This window comes from Mixophyes fleayi, chromosome 4 (assembly GCF_038048845.1).
Source record: "Mixophyes fleayi isolate aMixFle1 chromosome 4, aMixFle1.hap1, whole genome shotgun sequence".
In the NCBI taxonomy this organism is placed as follows: domain Eukaryota; kingdom Metazoa; phylum Chordata; class Amphibia; order Anura; family Limnodynastidae; genus Mixophyes; species Mixophyes fleayi.
Window position 1 is genome coordinate 284,172,185 of NC_134405.1, and position 15,000 is coordinate 284,187,184.

General features: G+C 45.8%; 11 non-coding genes and 50 pseudogenes across 11 annotated transcripts; all 61 read left to right on the plus strand.

The window, feature by feature from the left end:
* LOC142153987 (5S ribosomal RNA) overlaps positions 1–64 on the plus strand; it is a 119-nt pseudogene extending 55 nt beyond the window's left edge.
* Positions 65–145: 81 nt separating this feature from the next.
* LOC142156342 (5S ribosomal RNA) lies at positions 146–264 on the plus strand. Its single transcript, XR_012692409.1, has one exon. It is a non-coding gene; the product is annotated as a 5S ribosomal RNA (ribosomal RNA).
* An 81-nt stretch (positions 265–345) lies between these two features.
* LOC142155349 (5S ribosomal RNA) lies at positions 346–464 on the plus strand (annotated as a pseudogene).
* Positions 465–544: 80 nt separating this feature from the next.
* On the plus strand, positions 545–663 carry LOC142153592 (5S ribosomal RNA; annotated as a pseudogene).
* An 80-nt stretch (positions 664–743) lies between these two features.
* LOC142153988 (5S ribosomal RNA) lies at positions 744–862 on the plus strand (annotated as a pseudogene).
* Positions 863–943: 81 nt separating this feature from the next.
* Positions 944–1,062, plus strand: LOC142155996 (5S ribosomal RNA). Its single transcript, XR_012692077.1, has one exon. It is a non-coding gene; the product is annotated as a 5S ribosomal RNA (ribosomal RNA).
* Positions 1,063–1,342: 280 nt separating this feature from the next.
* On the plus strand, positions 1,343–1,461 carry LOC142155017 (5S ribosomal RNA; annotated as a pseudogene).
* An 81-nt stretch (positions 1,462–1,542) lies between these two features.
* Positions 1,543–1,661, plus strand: LOC142153709 (5S ribosomal RNA). Its single transcript, XR_012691559.1, has one exon. It is a non-coding gene; the product is annotated as a 5S ribosomal RNA (ribosomal RNA).
* Positions 1,662–1,742: 81 nt separating this feature from the next.
* Positions 1,743–1,861, plus strand: LOC142153874 (5S ribosomal RNA; annotated as a pseudogene).
* A 270-nt stretch (positions 1,862–2,131) lies between these two features.
* On the plus strand, positions 2,132–2,250 carry LOC142156208 (5S ribosomal RNA). The gene has a single exon (XR_012692278.1). It is a non-coding gene; the product is annotated as a 5S ribosomal RNA (ribosomal RNA).
* Positions 2,251–2,331: 81 nt separating this feature from the next.
* On the plus strand, positions 2,332–2,450 carry LOC142155605 (5S ribosomal RNA; annotated as a pseudogene).
* Positions 2,451–2,532: 82 nt separating this feature from the next.
* LOC142153427 (5S ribosomal RNA) lies at positions 2,533–2,651 on the plus strand. Its single transcript, XR_012691529.1, has one exon. It is a non-coding gene; the product is annotated as a 5S ribosomal RNA (ribosomal RNA).
* An 82-nt stretch (positions 2,652–2,733) lies between these two features.
* LOC142156374 (5S ribosomal RNA) lies at positions 2,734–2,852 on the plus strand. Its single transcript, XR_012692441.1, has one exon. It is a non-coding gene; the product is annotated as a 5S ribosomal RNA (ribosomal RNA).
* An 80-nt stretch (positions 2,853–2,932) lies between these two features.
* On the plus strand, positions 2,933–3,051 carry LOC142156009 (5S ribosomal RNA). Its single transcript, XR_012692089.1, has one exon. It is a non-coding gene; the product is annotated as a 5S ribosomal RNA (ribosomal RNA).
* An 81-nt stretch (positions 3,052–3,132) lies between these two features.
* Positions 3,133–3,251, plus strand: LOC142155720 (5S ribosomal RNA). The gene has a single exon (XR_012691828.1). It is a non-coding gene; the product is annotated as a 5S ribosomal RNA (ribosomal RNA).
* A 79-nt stretch (positions 3,252–3,330) lies between these two features.
* On the plus strand, positions 3,331–3,449 carry LOC142155463 (5S ribosomal RNA; annotated as a pseudogene).
* Positions 3,450–3,530: 81 nt separating this feature from the next.
* LOC142154868 (5S ribosomal RNA) lies at positions 3,531–3,649 on the plus strand (annotated as a pseudogene).
* Positions 3,650–3,730: 81 nt separating this feature from the next.
* Positions 3,731–3,849, plus strand: LOC142154162 (5S ribosomal RNA; annotated as a pseudogene).
* Positions 3,850–4,090: 241 nt separating this feature from the next.
* LOC142154054 (5S ribosomal RNA) lies at positions 4,091–4,209 on the plus strand (annotated as a pseudogene).
* Positions 4,210–4,291: 82 nt separating this feature from the next.
* Positions 4,292–4,410, plus strand: LOC142154958 (5S ribosomal RNA; annotated as a pseudogene).
* Positions 4,411–4,491: 81 nt separating this feature from the next.
* LOC142155053 (5S ribosomal RNA) lies at positions 4,492–4,609 on the plus strand (annotated as a pseudogene).
* A 285-nt stretch (positions 4,610–4,894) lies between these two features.
* LOC142154912 (5S ribosomal RNA) lies at positions 4,895–5,013 on the plus strand. Its single transcript, XR_012691680.1, has one exon. It is a non-coding gene; the product is annotated as a 5S ribosomal RNA (ribosomal RNA).
* Positions 5,014–5,094: 81 nt separating this feature from the next.
* LOC142154760 (5S ribosomal RNA) lies at positions 5,095–5,213 on the plus strand (annotated as a pseudogene).
* Positions 5,214–5,294: 81 nt separating this feature from the next.
* LOC142154778 (5S ribosomal RNA) lies at positions 5,295–5,413 on the plus strand (annotated as a pseudogene).
* Positions 5,414–5,492: 79 nt separating this feature from the next.
* Positions 5,493–5,611, plus strand: LOC142154252 (5S ribosomal RNA; annotated as a pseudogene).
* An 84-nt stretch (positions 5,612–5,695) lies between these two features.
* Positions 5,696–5,814, plus strand: LOC142155132 (5S ribosomal RNA; annotated as a pseudogene).
* A 272-nt stretch (positions 5,815–6,086) lies between these two features.
* Positions 6,087–6,205, plus strand: LOC142153359 (5S ribosomal RNA). Its single transcript, XR_012691494.1, has one exon. It is a non-coding gene; the product is annotated as a 5S ribosomal RNA (ribosomal RNA).
* A 436-nt stretch (positions 6,206–6,641) lies between these two features.
* Positions 6,642–6,760, plus strand: LOC142155342 (5S ribosomal RNA; annotated as a pseudogene).
* Positions 6,761–6,840: 80 nt separating this feature from the next.
* On the plus strand, positions 6,841–6,959 carry LOC142155115 (5S ribosomal RNA; annotated as a pseudogene).
* A 79-nt stretch (positions 6,960–7,038) lies between these two features.
* LOC142154876 (5S ribosomal RNA) lies at positions 7,039–7,147 on the plus strand (annotated as a pseudogene).
* An 82-nt stretch (positions 7,148–7,229) lies between these two features.
* Positions 7,230–7,348, plus strand: LOC142155166 (5S ribosomal RNA; annotated as a pseudogene).
* Positions 7,349–7,429: 81 nt separating this feature from the next.
* Positions 7,430–7,548, plus strand: LOC142154985 (5S ribosomal RNA). The gene has a single exon (XR_012691687.1). It is a non-coding gene; the product is annotated as a 5S ribosomal RNA (ribosomal RNA).
* Positions 7,549–7,793: 245 nt separating this feature from the next.
* Positions 7,794–7,912, plus strand: LOC142154590 (5S ribosomal RNA; annotated as a pseudogene).
* Positions 7,913–7,993: 81 nt separating this feature from the next.
* Positions 7,994–8,112, plus strand: LOC142153482 (5S ribosomal RNA; annotated as a pseudogene).
* An 80-nt stretch (positions 8,113–8,192) lies between these two features.
* On the plus strand, positions 8,193–8,312 carry LOC142154601 (5S ribosomal RNA; annotated as a pseudogene).
* An 83-nt stretch (positions 8,313–8,395) lies between these two features.
* On the plus strand, positions 8,396–8,514 carry LOC142155283 (5S ribosomal RNA; annotated as a pseudogene).
* Positions 8,515–8,595: 81 nt separating this feature from the next.
* On the plus strand, positions 8,596–8,714 carry LOC142153912 (5S ribosomal RNA; annotated as a pseudogene).
* An 81-nt stretch (positions 8,715–8,795) lies between these two features.
* Positions 8,796–8,914, plus strand: LOC142154536 (5S ribosomal RNA; annotated as a pseudogene).
* A 274-nt stretch (positions 8,915–9,188) lies between these two features.
* On the plus strand, positions 9,189–9,307 carry LOC142154078 (5S ribosomal RNA; annotated as a pseudogene).
* An 81-nt stretch (positions 9,308–9,388) lies between these two features.
* LOC142155216 (5S ribosomal RNA) lies at positions 9,389–9,507 on the plus strand (annotated as a pseudogene).
* Positions 9,508–9,589: 82 nt separating this feature from the next.
* Positions 9,590–9,709, plus strand: LOC142154690 (5S ribosomal RNA; annotated as a pseudogene).
* Positions 9,710–9,952: 243 nt separating this feature from the next.
* On the plus strand, positions 9,953–10,072 carry LOC142155405 (5S ribosomal RNA; annotated as a pseudogene).
* An 80-nt stretch (positions 10,073–10,152) lies between these two features.
* LOC142154939 (5S ribosomal RNA) lies at positions 10,153–10,271 on the plus strand (annotated as a pseudogene).
* Positions 10,272–10,349: 78 nt separating this feature from the next.
* Positions 10,350–10,468, plus strand: LOC142154609 (5S ribosomal RNA; annotated as a pseudogene).
* An 85-nt stretch (positions 10,469–10,553) lies between these two features.
* On the plus strand, positions 10,554–10,672 carry LOC142153753 (5S ribosomal RNA; annotated as a pseudogene).
* A 263-nt stretch (positions 10,673–10,935) lies between these two features.
* LOC142155414 (5S ribosomal RNA) lies at positions 10,936–11,053 on the plus strand (annotated as a pseudogene).
* A 365-nt stretch (positions 11,054–11,418) lies between these two features.
* LOC142154781 (5S ribosomal RNA) lies at positions 11,419–11,536 on the plus strand (annotated as a pseudogene).
* Positions 11,537–11,615: 79 nt separating this feature from the next.
* Positions 11,616–11,735, plus strand: LOC142154396 (5S ribosomal RNA; annotated as a pseudogene).
* A 240-nt stretch (positions 11,736–11,975) lies between these two features.
* On the plus strand, positions 11,976–12,095 carry LOC142154497 (5S ribosomal RNA; annotated as a pseudogene).
* Positions 12,096–12,174: 79 nt separating this feature from the next.
* Positions 12,175–12,292, plus strand: LOC142154957 (5S ribosomal RNA; annotated as a pseudogene).
* Positions 12,293–12,793: 501 nt separating this feature from the next.
* Positions 12,794–12,911, plus strand: LOC142154969 (5S ribosomal RNA; annotated as a pseudogene).
* An 81-nt stretch (positions 12,912–12,992) lies between these two features.
* On the plus strand, positions 12,993–13,111 carry LOC142153525 (5S ribosomal RNA; annotated as a pseudogene).
* An 80-nt stretch (positions 13,112–13,191) lies between these two features.
* LOC142154186 (5S ribosomal RNA) lies at positions 13,192–13,311 on the plus strand (annotated as a pseudogene).
* Positions 13,312–13,393: 82 nt separating this feature from the next.
* LOC142155296 (5S ribosomal RNA) lies at positions 13,394–13,512 on the plus strand (annotated as a pseudogene).
* An 81-nt stretch (positions 13,513–13,593) lies between these two features.
* On the plus strand, positions 13,594–13,712 carry LOC142153883 (5S ribosomal RNA; annotated as a pseudogene).
* An 81-nt stretch (positions 13,713–13,793) lies between these two features.
* LOC142153567 (5S ribosomal RNA) lies at positions 13,794–13,912 on the plus strand (annotated as a pseudogene).
* An 81-nt stretch (positions 13,913–13,993) lies between these two features.
* LOC142155523 (5S ribosomal RNA) lies at positions 13,994–14,112 on the plus strand (annotated as a pseudogene).
* An 82-nt stretch (positions 14,113–14,194) lies between these two features.
* LOC142154518 (5S ribosomal RNA) lies at positions 14,195–14,313 on the plus strand (annotated as a pseudogene).
* A 245-nt stretch (positions 14,314–14,558) lies between these two features.
* On the plus strand, positions 14,559–14,677 carry LOC142154555 (5S ribosomal RNA; annotated as a pseudogene).
* Positions 14,678–14,757: 80 nt separating this feature from the next.
* On the plus strand, positions 14,758–14,876 carry LOC142153618 (5S ribosomal RNA; annotated as a pseudogene).
* A 79-nt stretch (positions 14,877–14,955) lies between these two features.
* Positions 14,956–15,000, plus strand: part of LOC142154565 (5S ribosomal RNA) — a 119-nt pseudogene continuing 74 nt past the window's right edge.

Genomic DNA, 15,000 nt, shown 5'->3' on the forward strand with positions numbered 1-15,000 from the left:
GCAGAGCCAGGCCTGGTTAGTACTTGGATGGGAGACCACCTGGGAATACCAGGTGCTGTAGGCCTTTTTTTCTTCTCTCTTGTTCCGGCTTCCTTCAATGCTGGTTTCTAGATGTATAAGAGATGTAGGTCAATAGGAAAACAATACCCACAGCCACACCACCCTGAACAAGCCCAATCTCATCTGATCTTGGAAGCTAAGCTGGGCCGGGCCTGGTTAGTACTTGGATGGGAGACCACCTGGGAATACCAGGTGCTGTAGGCCTTTTTTTTTTCTCTCTTGTTCCGGCTTCCTTCAATGCTGGTGTTGAGATGTATAAGAGATGTAGGTCAATAGGAAACTAATACCTACAGCCACTCCACCTTGAACAAGCACAATCTCGTCTGATCTTGAAAGATAAGCAGCGCCAGGCCTAGTTAGTACATGGATGGGAGACCACCTGGGAATACCAGGTGCTGTAGGCCTTTTTTTTTCTCTTTTGATCCGCCTTCCTTCAATGCTGGTTTTCAGATGTATAAGTGATGTAGGTCATTAAGAAACCAAATCCTACAGCCACAACACCCTGAACAATCCCAATCTCGTCTGATCTTGGAAGCTAAGCAGGGCTGGGCCTGGTTAGTACTTGGATGGGAGACCACCTGGAAATACCAGGTGCTGTAGGCTTTTTTTTTTCTCTCTTGTTCCGGCCTCCTTCAATGCTGGTTTTGAGATGTATAAGAGATGTAGGTCAATAGGAAACAAATACCTAGAGCCACACCACCCTGAACAAGCCCAATCTCGTCTGATCTTGGAAGCTAAGCAGAGCCAGGCCTGGTTAGTACTTGGATGGGAGACCACCTGGGAATACCAGGTGCTGTAGGCCTTTTTTTCTTCTCTCTTGTTCCGGCTTCCTTCAATGCTGGTTTCTAGATGTATAAGAGATGTAGGTCAATAGGAAAACAATACCTACAGCCACACCACCCTGAGCAAGCCCAATCTCATCTGATCTTGGAAGCTAAGCCGGGCCGGGCCTGGTTAGTACTTGGATGGGAGACCACCTGGGAATACCAGGTGCTGTAGGCCTTTTTTTTTTCTCTCTTGTTCTGGCTTCCTTCAATGCTGGTGTTGAGATGTATAAGAGATGTAGGTCAATAGGAAACTAATACCTACAGCCACTCCACCTCGAACAAGCACAATCTCGTCTGATCTTGAAAGATAAGCCGCGCCAGGCCTAGTTAGTACATGGATGGGAGACCACCTGGGAGTACCAGGTGCTGTAGGCCTTTTTTTTTCTCTTTTGATCCGGCTTCCTTCAATGCTGGTTTTCAGATGTATAAGTGATGTAGGTCATTAGGAAACCAAATCCTACAGCCACAACACCCTGAACAAGCCCAATCTCGTCTGATCTTGGAAGCTAAGCAGAGCCAGGCCTGGTTAGTACTGGGCTGCGAGACCACCTGGGAATACCAGGTGCTGTAGGCCTTTTTTTCTTCTCTCTTGTTCCGGCTTCCTTCAATGCTGGTTTCTAGATGTATTAGAGATGTAGGTCAATAGGAAAACAATACCTACAGCCACACCACCCTGCACAAGCCCAATCTCGTCTGATCTTGGAAGCTAAGCAGGGATGGGCCTGGTTAGTACTTGGATGGGAGACCACCTGGGAATACCAGGTGCTGTAGGCCTTTTTTTCTTCTCTCTTGTTCCGGCTTCCTTCAATGCTGGTTTCTAGATGTATAAGAGATGTAGGTCAATAGGAAAACAATACCTACAGCCACACCACCCTGAACAAGCCCAATCTCGTCTGATCTTGGAAGCTAAGCAGGGACAGGTCTGTTTAGTACTTGGATGGGAGACCACCTGGGAATACCAGGTGCTGTAGGCCTTTTTTTTTTCTCTCTTGTTCCGGCTTCCTTTAATGCTGGTTTTTAGATGTATAAGAGATGTAGGTCAATAGGAAACCAATACCTACAGCCACACCACCCTGAACAAGCCTGATCTTGGAAGCTAAGCAGAGCCGGGCCTGGTTAGTACTTGGATGCGAGACCACCAGGGAATACCAGGTGCTGTAGGCCCTTTTTTTTTCTCTCTTGTCCGACTTCCTTCAATGCTGGTTTTGAGATGTATAAGAGATGTAGGTCAATAGGAAACCGTTACCTATAGCCACACCACCCTGAACAAGCCCAATCTCGTCTGATCTTGGAAGCTAAGCAGGGCTGGGCCTGGTTAGTACTTGGATGGGAGACCACCTGGAAATACCAGGTGCTGTAGGCTTTTTTTTTTTCTCTCTTGTTCCGGCCTCCTTCAATGCTGGTTTTGAGATGTATAAGAGATGTAGGTCAATAGGAAACCAATACCTACAGCCACACCACCCTGAACAAGCCCAATCTCGTCTGATCTTGAAAGATAAGCCGCGCCAGGCCTAGTTAGTACATGGATGGGAGACCACCTGGGATTACCAGGTGCTGTAGGCCTTTTTTTTTTTCTCTCTTGTTCTGGCTTCCTTCAATGCTGGTTTTAAAATGTATAAGTGATGTAGGTCATTAGGAAACCAATACCTACAGCCACACCACCCTGGACAAGCCCAATCTCGTCTGATCTTGGAAGCTAAGCAGGGCCGGGCCTGGTTAGTACTTGGATGGGAGACCACCTGGGAATACCAGGTGCTGTAGGCCTTTTTTTTTTTCTCTCTTGTTCCGGCTTCCTTCAATGCTTGTTTTTAGATGTATAAGAGATGTAGGTCAATAGGAATACAATACCTACAGCCACACCACCCTGAACAAGCCCAATCTCGTCTGATCTTGGAAGCTAAGCAGGGCTGGGCCTGGTTAGTACTTGGATGGGAGACCACCTAGAAATACCAGGTGCTGTAGGCTTTTTTTTTTCTCTCTTGTTCCGGCCTCCTTTAATGCTGGTTTTGAGATGTATAAGAGATGTAGGTCAATAGGAAACCAATACCTACAGCCACACCACCCTGAACAAGCCCAATCTCGTTTGATCTTGGAAGCTAAGCAGAGCCGGGCCTGGTTAGTACTTGGATGGGAGACCACCTGGGAATACCAGGTGCTGTAGGCCTTTTTTTCTTCTCTCTTGTTCCGGCTTCCTTCAATGCTGGTTTCTAGATGTATAAGAGATGTAGGTCAATAGGAAAACAATACCTACAGCCACACCACCCTGAACAAGCCCAATCTCATCTGATCTTGGAAACTAAGCAGGGCCGGGCCTGGTTAGTACTTGGATGGGAGACCACCTGGGAATACCAGGTGCTGTAGGCCTTTTTTTTTCTCTCTTGTTCCGGCTTCCTTCAATGCTGGTTTTGAGATTATAAGAGATGTAAGTCAATACAAACACAATACCTACAGCTACACATCTCTGAACAATCCCAATCTCGTTTGATCTTGGAAGCTAAGCAGGGCCGGACCCGGTTAGTACTTTGATGGGAGACCACCTGGCAATACCAGCTGCTGTAGGCCTTTTTTTTATCTCTCTTGTTCCGGCTTCCTTCAATGCTGGTTTTGAGATGTATAAGAGATGTAGATCAATAGGAAACCAATACCTACAGCCACACCATCCTGAACAAGCCCAATCTCGTCTGATCTTGGAAGTTAAGCAGGGCTAGGCCTGGTTAGTACTTGGATGGGAGACCACCTGGCAATAACAGGTGTTATAGGCTTTTTTTTTTTCTCTCTTGTTCCAGCTTCCTTCAATGCTTGTTTGTAGATGTATAAGAGATGTAGGTCAATAGGAAAACAATACCTACAGCCACACCACCCTGAACAAGCCCAATCTCGTCTGATCTTGGAAGCTAAGCAGAGCCGGGCCTGGTTAGTACTTGGATGCGAGACCACCTGGGAATGCCAGGTGCTGTAGGCATTTTTTATTTTCTCTCTTGTTCCGACTTCCTTCAATGCTGGTTTTGAGATGTATAAGAGATGTAGGTCAATAGGGACCCAATACCTACAGCCACACCACCCTGAACAAGCCCAATCTCGTCTGATCTTGAAAGCTAAGCAGGTCCGGGCCTGGTTAGTACTTTTTTTTTTCTCTCTTGTTCTGGCTTCCTTCAATGCTGGTTTTTAGATGTATAAGAGATGTAGGTCAATAGGAAAACAATACCTACAGCCGCACCATCCTGAACAAGCCCAATCTCGTCTGATCTTGGAAGCTAAGCAGGGACGGGCCTGGTTAGTACTTGGATGCGAGACCACCTGGGAATACCAGGTGCTGTAGGCCTTTTTTTTTTATCTCTCTTGTTTCGGCTTCCTTCAATGCTGGTTTTGAGATTATAAGAGATGTAGGTCAATAGGTAACCAATACCTACAGCCACACATCTCTGAACAAGCCCAATCTCGTTTGATCTTGGAAGCTAAGCAGGGCCGTACCTGGTTAGTACTTTGATGGGAGACCACCGGGGAATACCAGGTGCTGTAGGCCTTTTTTTTTTCTCTCTTGTTCCGGCTTCCTTCAATGCTGGTTTTGGGATGTATAAGAGATGTAGGTCAATAGGAAACCAACACCTATAGCCACTCCACCCTGAACAAGCCAATCTCGTCTGATCTTGGAAGCTAAGCAGGGCCAGGCCTGGTTAGTACTTGGATGGGAGACCACCTGGGAATACCAGCTGCTGTAGGCCTTTTTTTTTTTATCTCTCTTGTTTCGGCTTCCTTCAATGCTGGTTTTGAGATGTATAAGAGATGTAGGTCAATAAGAAACCAATACCTACAACCACTCCACCTTGAACAAGCACAATCTCGTCTAATCTTGAAAGATAAGCAGCTTCGGGCCTAGTTAGTACTTGAATGGGAGACCACCTGGGAATACCAGGTGCTGTAGGCCTTTTTTTTTTCCTCTCTTGTCCCGGCTTCCTTCAATGCTTATTTTGAGATATATAAGTGATGTAGGTCATTAGGAAACCAATACCTACAGCCACACCACCCTGAACAAGCCCAATCTCATCTGATCTTGGAAGCTAAGCAGGGCCAGGCCTGGTTAGTACTTGGATGGGAGACCACCTGGGAATACCAGGTGCTGTAGGCCTTTTTTTTTTCTCTCTTGTTCCGGCTTCCTTCAATGCTGGTTTTGAGATGTATAAGAGATGTAGTTCATTAGGATTCCAATACCTACAGCCACACCACCCTGAATAAACCCAATCTCATCTGATCTTGGAAGCTAAGCAGGGCTTGGCCTGGTTATTATTTGGATAGGAGACCACCTGGGAATACAAGGTGCTGTAGGCCTTTTTTTGTTCTCTCTTGTTCCGGCTTCCTTCAATGCTTGTTTTTAGATGTATAAGAGATGTAGGTCAATAAGAAACCAATTCCTACAGCCACACCACCCTGAACAAGCCCAATCTCGTCTGATCTTGGAAGCTAAGCAGGGCCAGGCCTAGTTAGTACTTGGATGCGAGACCACCAGGGAATACAAGGTGCTGTAGGCCTTTTTTTTTCTGTCTTGTTCCGGCTTCCTTCAATGCTGGTTTTGAGATGTATAAGAGATGTAGGTCAATAGAAAACAATACCTACAGCCACACCACCCTGAACAAGCCCAATCTTGTCTGATCTTGGAAGCTAAGCAGGGCCAGGCCTGGTTAGTACTTGGATGGGAGACCACCTGGGAATACCAGGTGCTGTATTCCTTTTTTATTTTATCTCTCTTGTTCCGGCTTCCTTCAATGCTGGTTTTCAGATGTATAAGAGATGTAGGTCATTAAGAAACCAATACCTACAGCCACACCACCCTGAACAAGCCTAATCTCGTCTGATCTTGGTAGCTAAGCAGGGCTGTACCTGGTTAGTACTTGGATGGGAGACGACCTGGGAATACCAGGTGCTCTAGGCCTTTATTTTTTTCTCTCTTGTTCCGGCTTCCTTCAATGCTGGTTTTGAGATGTATAAGAGATGTAGGTCAATAGGAAACCAACACCTGCAGCCGCACCACCCTGAACAAGCCTGATCTTGGAAGCTAAGCAGGGCCGGGCCTGGTTAGTATTTAAGTGGGAGACCACCTGGGAATACCAGGTGCTGTAGGCTTTTTTTTTTTCTCTCTTGTTCCGGCTTCCTTCAATGCTGGTTTTTAGATGTATAAGAGATGTAGGTCAATAAGAAAACAATACCTACAGCCACAGCACCCTGAACAAGCCCAATCTCGTCTGATCTTGGAAGCTAAGCAGGGCCGGGCCTGGTTAGTACTTGAATGGGAGACCACCTGGGAATACCAGGTGCTGTAGGCCTTTTTTTTTTCTCTCTTGTTCCAGCTTCCTTCAATGCTGGTTTTGAGATGTATAAGAGATGTAGTTCATTAGGAATCAAATACCTACAGCCACACCACCCTGAACAAACCCAATCTCATCTGATCTTGGAAGCTAAGCAGGGCTTGACCTGGTTAGTGCTTGGATGGGGGAATACAAGGTGCTGTAGGCTTTTTTTTTTTCTCTCTTGTTCCGGCTTCCTTCAATGCTGGTTTTGAGATCTATAAGAGATGTAGGTCAGTAGGAAACCAATATCTACAGCCACACCACCCTGAACAAGCCTAATTTCGTCTGATCTTGGAAGCTAAGCAATTGGGAATACCAGGTGCTGTAAGCCTTTTTTTTTTCTCTCTTGTTCTGGCTTCCTTCAATGCTGGTTTTGAGATATATAAGAGATGTAGGTCAGTAGCAAACCAATATCTACAGCTGCTCCACCCTGAACAAGCACAATCTCATCTGATCTTGTAAGCTAAGCAGGGCCGAGCCTGGTTACTGCTTGGATGGGAGACCACCTGGGAATACCAGGTGCTGTAAGCCTATTTTTTTTCTCTCTTGTTCTGGCTTCCTTCAATGCTGGTTTTGAGATTATAGGAGATGTAGGTCAAAAAGAAACAAATACATACAGTTACACCACCCTGAACAAGCTCAATCTCGTCTGATCTTGTAAACTAAGCATAGCCGGCCCTGGTTAGTACTTGGATGGGAGACCACCTGGGAATACCAGGTGCTGTATTCTTTTTTTTTTCTCTCTTTACCGGCTTCCTTCAATGCTGGTTTTGAGATGTATAAGATATGTAGGTCAATAGGAAACCAATACCTACAGCCACACCGCCCTGAACAAGCCTGATCTTGGAAGCTAAGCAGGGCCGGGCCTGGTTAGTACTTGGATGGGAGACCACCTGGGAATACCAGGTGCTGTAGGCCTTTTTTTTTTTCTCTCTTGTTCCGGCTTCCTTCAATGCTGGTTTTGAGATGTATAAGAGATGTAGGTCAATAGACAAACAATACCTACAGCCACACAACCCAGAACAAGCCCAATCTCGTCTGATCTTGGAAGCTAAGCAGGGCCGGACCTGGTTAGTACTTGGATGGAAGACCACCTGGGAATACAAGGTGCTGTAGACCTTCTTTTTTTCTCTCTTGTTCCGGCTTCCTTCAATGCTGGTTTTCAGATGTATAAGAGTTATAGGTCATTAAGAAACCAATACCTACAGCCACACCACCCTGAAAAAGCCCAATCTCCTCTGATCTTGGAAGCTAAGCAGGGCCGGACCTGGTTAGTACTTGGATGGGAGACCACCTGGGAATACCAGGTGCTGTAGGCCTTTTCTTTTTCTCTCTTGTTCCGGCTTCCTTCAATGCTGGTTTTGAGATGTATAAGAGATGTAGGTCAATAGGAAATCAACACCTACAGCCACACCACCCTGAACAAGCCTAATCTCATCTGATCTTGGAAGCTAAGCAATTGGGAATACCAGGTGCTGTAGGCCTTTTTTTTTCTCTCTTGTTCCCGCTTCCTTCAATGCTGGTTTTGAGATGTATAAGAGATGTAGGTCATTAAGAGAGCCATACCTACAACCACACCACGCTGAACAAGCCCAATTTCAGCTGATCTTGGTAGCTAAGCAGGGCTGGGCCTGGTTAGTACTTGGATGGAAGACCACCTGGGAATACCAGGTGCTGTAGGCCTTTTTTTTTTATCTCTTATTCCAGCTTACTTCAATGCTGGTTTTGAGATGTATAAGAGATGTAGGTCGTTAGGAAACCAATACCTACAGCCACACCACCCTGAACAAGCCCAATCTCATCTGATCTTGGAAGCTAAGCAGCACCGGGCCTGGTTAGTACTTGGATGGGAGACCACCTGGGAATACCAGGTGCTGTAGGCTTTTTTTTTTCTCTTTTGTTCCGGCTTCCTTCAATGCTGGTTTTGAGATGTATAAGAGATGTAGGTCAATAGGAAACCAATACCTACAGCCACACCACCCTGAAAAAAACTCAGTCTTGTCTGATCTTGGAAGCTAAGCAGGGCCGGTCCTGGTTAGTACTTGGATGGGAGACCACCTCGGAATACCAGGTGCTGTAGGCCATTTCTTTTTTTCTCTCTTGTGCCGGCTTCGTTCAATGCTGGTTTTGAGATGTATAAGAGATGTAGGTCAATAGGAAAACAATACCTACAGCCACACCACCCTGAACAAGCCCAATCTCGTCTGATCTTGTAAGCTAAGCCGGGCCGGACCTGATTAGTAGTTGGATGGGAGACCACCTGGGAATACAAGGGGCTGTAGGCCTTTTTTTTTTCTCTCTTGTTCCGGCTTCCTTCAATGCTGGTTTTCAGATGTATAAGAGATGTAGGTCATTAGGACACCAATACCTACAGCCACACCACCCTGAAAAAGCCCAATCTCGTCTGATCTTGGAAGCTAAACAGGGCCGGACCTGGTTAGTACTTGGATGGGACACCACCTGGGAATACAAGGTGCTGTAGGCCTTTTTTTTTTCTCTCTTGTTCCAGCTTCCTTCAATGCTGGTTTTGAGATGTATAAGAGATGTAGGTCAATAGGAAAACAATACCTACAGCCACACCACCCTGAACAAGCCCAATCTCGTCTGATCTTGGAAGCTAAGCCGGGCCGGACCTGGTTAGTACTTGGATGGGAGACCACCTGGGAATACAAGGGGCTGTAGGCCTTTTTTTTTTCTCTCTTGTTCCGGCTTCCTTCAATGCTGGTTTTCAGATGTATAAGAGATGTAGGTCATTAGGACACCAATACCTACAGCCACACCACCCTGAAAAAGCCCAATCTCGTCTGATCTTGGAATCTAAACAAGGCCGGACCTGGTTAGTACTTGGATGGGACACCACCTGGGAATACAAGGTGCACCTTTTTTTTACTCTCTTGTCCGGCTTCCTTCAATGCTGGTTTTCATATGTATAAGAGATGTAGGTCATTATGAAACCAATACCTACAGCCACACCACCATGAAAAACCCCAATCTTGTCTGATCTTGGAAGCTAAGCAGGGCCGGACCTGGTTAGTACTTGGATGGGACACCACCTGGGAATACCAGGTGCTGTAGGCCTTTTCTTTTTCTCTCTCGTTTCGGCTTCCTTCAATGCTGGTTTTGAGATGTATAAGAGATGTAGGTCAATAGGAAATCAATACCTACAGCCACACCACCCTGAACAAGCCCGATCTCGTCTGATCTTGGAAGGTAAGCAGGGCCAGGCCTTGTTAGTACTTGGATGGGAGACCACCTGGGAATACCAGATGTTGTAGCCCTTTTTTTTTTATCTCTCTTGTCCGGCTTCCTTCAATGCTGGTTTTGAGATGTATAAGAGATGTAGGTTATTAGGAAACCAATACCTACAGCCACACCACCCTGAACAAGCCCAATCTTGTCTGATCTTGGAATCTAAGCAGGGTCAGGCATGGTTAGTACTTGAATGGGAGACCACCCTGGGAATACCAGGTGCTGTAGGCCTTTTTTTTTTCTCTCTTGTTCTGGCTTCCTTCAATGCTGGTTTGAGATGTATAAGAGATGTAGGTCAGTAGGAAACCAATACCTACAGCCACACCACCCCTGAACAAGCCTAATCTCGTCTGATCTTGAAGCTTAAGCAATTAGGAATACCAGGTGCTGAAGGCCTTTTTTTTTCTCTCTTGTCTGGCTCCTTCATTGCTGGTTTTGAGATGTATAAGTGATGTAGGTCAGTAGGAAACCAATACCTACAGCCCACACCACCCTGAACAAGCCTAATCTCAGCTGATCTTGGAAGCTAAACAGGGCCAGACCTGGTTAGTACTTGGATGGCAGACTACCTGGGAATACCAGGTGCTGTAGGCCTTTTTTTTTTTTCTCTTGTTCCGGCTTCCTTCAATGCTGGTTTTGAGATGTATAAGAGATGTAGGTCATTGGAATCCAATATCTACTGCCACTCCACCCTGAACAAGCACAATCTCATCTGATCTTGGATGCTAAGCAGGGCTGGGCCTGGTTAGTACTTGGATGGTAGACCACCTGGGAATACGAGGTGCTGTAGGCCTTTTTTTCTCTCTTGTTCCGGCTTCCTTCAATGCTGGTTTTGAGATGTATAAGAGATGTAGGTCATTAAGAAAGCAATACCTACAGCCACACCACCCTGAACAAACACAATCTTGTCTGATCTTGGAAGCTAAGCAGGGTGGGGCCTGGTTAGTTCTTGGATGCGAGACCACCTGGGAATACCAGGTGCTGTAGGCCTTTTTTTTTTCTTTCTCTCTTGTTCCCGGCTTCCTTCAATGCTGGTTTTCATATGTATAGAGATGTAGTTCATTAGAAAACCAATACCTACAGCCACACCACCCTGAACAAGCCCATTCTTGTCTGATCTTGGAACCTAAGCAGGGCCGGGCCTGGTTAGTACTGGGATGGGAGACCACCTGGGAATACCAGGTGCTGTAGGCTTTTTTTTTTTTTCTCTTGTTCCGGCTTCCTTCAATGCTGGTTTTGAGATGTATAGAGATGTAGGTCATTAGGAAACAAATATCTACAGCCCTTCCACCCTGAACAAGCACAATCTCATCTGATCTTGTATGCTAAGCAGAGGCGGGCCTGGTTTGTACTTGGGATGGGAAGACACCTGGGAATACCAGGTGCTGTAGGCCTTTTTTTTTCTCTTCTTGTTCCGGCTTCCTTCAATGCTGGTTTTGAGATTATAGAAGATGTAGGTCAAAAACACACCACCCTGAACAAGCTCAATCTCGTCTGATCTTGGAAGCTAAGAAGGGACGGGCCTGGTTAGTACTTGAATGGGAGACCACCTGGGAATACCAGGTGCTGTAGGCCTTTTTCTTATTCTCTCTTGTTCCGGCTTCCTTCAATGCTGGTTTTGAGATGTATAAGAGATATAGGTCAATAAGAAATCAATACCTACAACCAAACCACCCTGAATACCAGGTGCTGTAGGCCTTTTTTTTTCTCTCTTGTTCTGGCTTCCTTCAATGCTGTTTTGAGATGTATAAGAGATGTAGGTCAGTAGGAAACCAATATCTACAGCCACACCTCCTGAACAAGCTAATCTCGTCTGATCTTGGAAGCTAAGCAATTGGGAATACCAGGTGCTGTAGGCCTTTTTTTTTTCTCTCTTGTTCCGGCTTCCTTCAATGCTGGTTTTGAGATGTATAAGAGATGTAGGTCAATAGGAAAACAATACCTACAGCCACACCACCCTGAACAAGCCCAATCTCATCTGAACTTTTAAGCTAAGCAGGGCCGGGCCTGGTAGTACATGGATGGGAGACCACCTGGGAATACAAGGTGCTGTAGGCCTTTTTTTTCTCTCCTGTTCTGGCTTCTTTTAATGCTGGTTTTCAGATGTATAAGAGATGTAGGTCATTAGGAAACCAATACCTACAGCCACACCACCCTGAAAAAGCCCAAGCTCATCTGATCTTGGAAGCTAAGCAGGGCCAGACCTGGTTAGTACTTGGATGGGAGACCACCTGGGGAATACCAGGTGCTGTAGGCTTTTTTTTTTCTCTCTTGTTCCGGCTTCCTTCAATGCTGGTTTGAGATGTATAAGAGATGTAGGTCAGTAGAAAACCAACACCTACAGCCACACCACCCTGACAAGCCTAATATCGTCTGATCTTGGAAGCTAAGCAGCGTCGGACCTGGTTAGTACTTGGATGGCAGGACCACCTGGGTATACCAGGTGCTGTAGGCTTTTTTGAGATGTATAAGAGATGTAGGTCATTAGGAAACAAATATCTACAGCCCTTCCACCCCTGAACAAGCACAATCTCATCTGATCTTGTAAGCTAAGCAGAGGCGGGCCTGGTTAGTACTTGGATGGGAGACCACCTGGGAATACCAGGTGCTGTAGGCCTTTTTTTTTCTCTCTTGTTCCGGCTTCCTTCAATGCTGGTTTTGAGATTATAGAAGATGTAGGTCAAAAAGAAACAAATAACTACAGTCACACCACCCTGAACAAGCTCAATCTCGTCTGATCTTGGAAGCTAAGAAGGGACGGGCCTGGTTAGTACTTGAATGGGAGACCACCTGGAATACCAGGTGCTGTAGGCCTTTTTTTTTCTCTCTTGTTCTGGCTTCCTTCAATGCTGGTTTTGAGATGTATAAGAGATGTAGGTCAATAAGAAATCAATACCTACAGCCAAACCACCATGGGAGACCACCTGGGAATAGCAGGTGCTGTAGGCCTTTTTCTTATTCTCTCTTGTTCCGGCTTCCTTCAATGCTGGTTTTGAGATGTATAAGAGATATAGGTCAATAAGAAATCAATACCTACAACCAAACCACCCTGAATACCAGGTGCTGTAGGCCTTTTTTTTCTCTCTTGTTCTGGCTTCCTTCAATGCTGGTTTTGAGATGTATAAGAGATGTAGGTCAGTAGGAAACCAATATCTACAGCCACACCACCCTAAACAAGCCTAATCTCGTCTGATCTTGGAAGCTAAGCAATTGGGAATACCAGGTGCTGTAGGCCTTTTTTTTTCTCTCTTGTTCCGGCTTCCTTCAATGCTGGTTTTGAGATGTATAAGAGATGTAGGTCATTAAGAGGGCCATACCTACAACCACACCACCCTGAACAAGCCAATTTCAGCTGATCTTGGTAGCTAAGCAGGGCTGGGCCTGGTTAGTACTTGGATGGAAGACCACCTGGGAATACCAGGTGCTGTAGGACTTTTTTTTTTCTCTCTTATTCCAGCTTACTTCAATGCTGGTTTTGAGATGTATAAGAGATGTAGGTCATTAGAAAACCAATACCTACAGCCACACCACCCTGAACAAGCCCAATCTCATCTGATCTTGGAAGCTAAGCAGCGCCAGGCCTGGTTAGTACTTGGATGGGAGACCACCTGGGAATACCAGGTGCTGTAGGCTTTTTTTTTTCTCTTTTGTTCCGGCTTCCTTCAATGCTGGTTTTGAGATGTATAAGAGATGTAGGTCAATAGGAAACCAATACCTACAGCCACACCACCCTGAAAAAAACTCAATCTTGTCTGATCTTGGAAGCTAAGCAGGGCTGGTCCTGGTTAGTACTTGGATGGGAGACCACCTCGGAATACCAGGTGCTGTAGGCCATTTTTTTTTTCTCTCTTGTTCCGGCTTCGTTCAATGCTGGTTTTGAGATGTATAAGAGATGTAGGTCAATAGGAAAACAATACCTACAGCCAACACCACCCTGAACAAGCCCAATCTCGTCTGATCTTGGAAGCTAAGCCGGGCCGGACCTGGATAGTACTTGGATGGGAGACCACGTGGGAATACAAGGGCTGTAGGCCTTTTTTTTTTCTCTCTTGTTCCGGCTTCCTTCAATGCTGGTTTTCAGATGTATAAGAGATGTAGGTCATTAGGACACCAATACCTACAGCCAAACCACCCTGAAAAAGCCCAATCTCATCTGGTCTTGGAAGCTAAACAGGGCCGGACCTGTTTAGTACTTGGATGGGAGACCACCTGGGAATACAAGGTGCTGTAGGCCTTTTTTTTTTGTCTCTTGTTCCGGCTTCCTTCAATGCTGGTTTTCATATGTATAAGAGATGTAGGTCATTAGGAAACCAATACCTACAGCCACACCACACTGAAAAAGCCCAATCTCGTCTGATCTTGGAAGCTAAGCAGGGCCGGACCAGATTAGTACTTGGATGGGACACCACCTGGGAATACCAGGTGCTGTAGGGCTTTTCTTTTTCTCTCTCGTTCCGGCTTCCTTCAATGCTGGTTTTGAGATGTATAAGAGATGTAGGTCAATAGAAAATCAATACCTACAGCCACACCAGCCTGAACAAGCCCGATCTCATCTGACCTTGGAAGGTAAGCAGGGCCAGGCCTTGTTAATACTTGGATGGGAGACCACCTGGGAATACCAGATGTTGTAGGCCTTTTTTTTTTATCTCTCTTGTCCGGCTTCCTTCAATGCTGGTTTTGAGATGTATAAGAGATGTAGGTTATTAGGAAACCAATACCTACAGCCACACCACCCTGAACAAGCCCAATCTTGTCTGATCTTGGAATCTAAGAAGGGTCAGGCATGGTTAGTACTTGAATGGGAGACCACCTGGGAATACCAGGTGCTGTAGGCCTTTTTTTTTTCTCTCTTGTTCTGGCTTCCTTCAATGCTGGTTTTGAGATGTATAAGAGATGTAGGTCAGTAGGAAACCAATACCTACAGCCACACCACCCTGAACAAGCCTAATCTCGTCTGATCTTGGAAGCTAAGCAATTAGGAATACCAGGTCCTGAAGGCCTTTTTTTTTCTCTCTTATTCTGGCTTCCTTCAATGCTGGTTTTGAGATGTATAAGTGATGTAGGTCAGTAGGAAACCAATACCTACAGCCACACCACCCTGAACAAGCCTAATCTCAGCTGATCTTGGAAGCTAAACAGGGCCGGACCTGGTTAGTACTTGGATGGCAGACTACCTGGGAATACCAGGTGCTGTAGGCCTTTTTTTTTTTCTCTTGTTCCGGCTTCCTTCAATGCTGGTTTTGAGATGTATAAGAGATGTAGGTCATTTGGAATCCAATATCTACAGCCACTCCACCCTGAACAAGCACAATCTCATCTGATCTTGGACGCTAAGCAGGGCTGGGCCTGGTTAGTACTTGGATGGGAGACCACCTGGGAATACCAGGTGCTGTAGGCCTTTTTTTTCTCTCTTGTTCCGGCTTCCTTCAATGCTGGTTTTGAGATGTATAAGAGATGTAGGTCATTAGGAAAGCAATACCTACAGCCACACTACCCTGAACAAACACAATCTCGTCTGATCT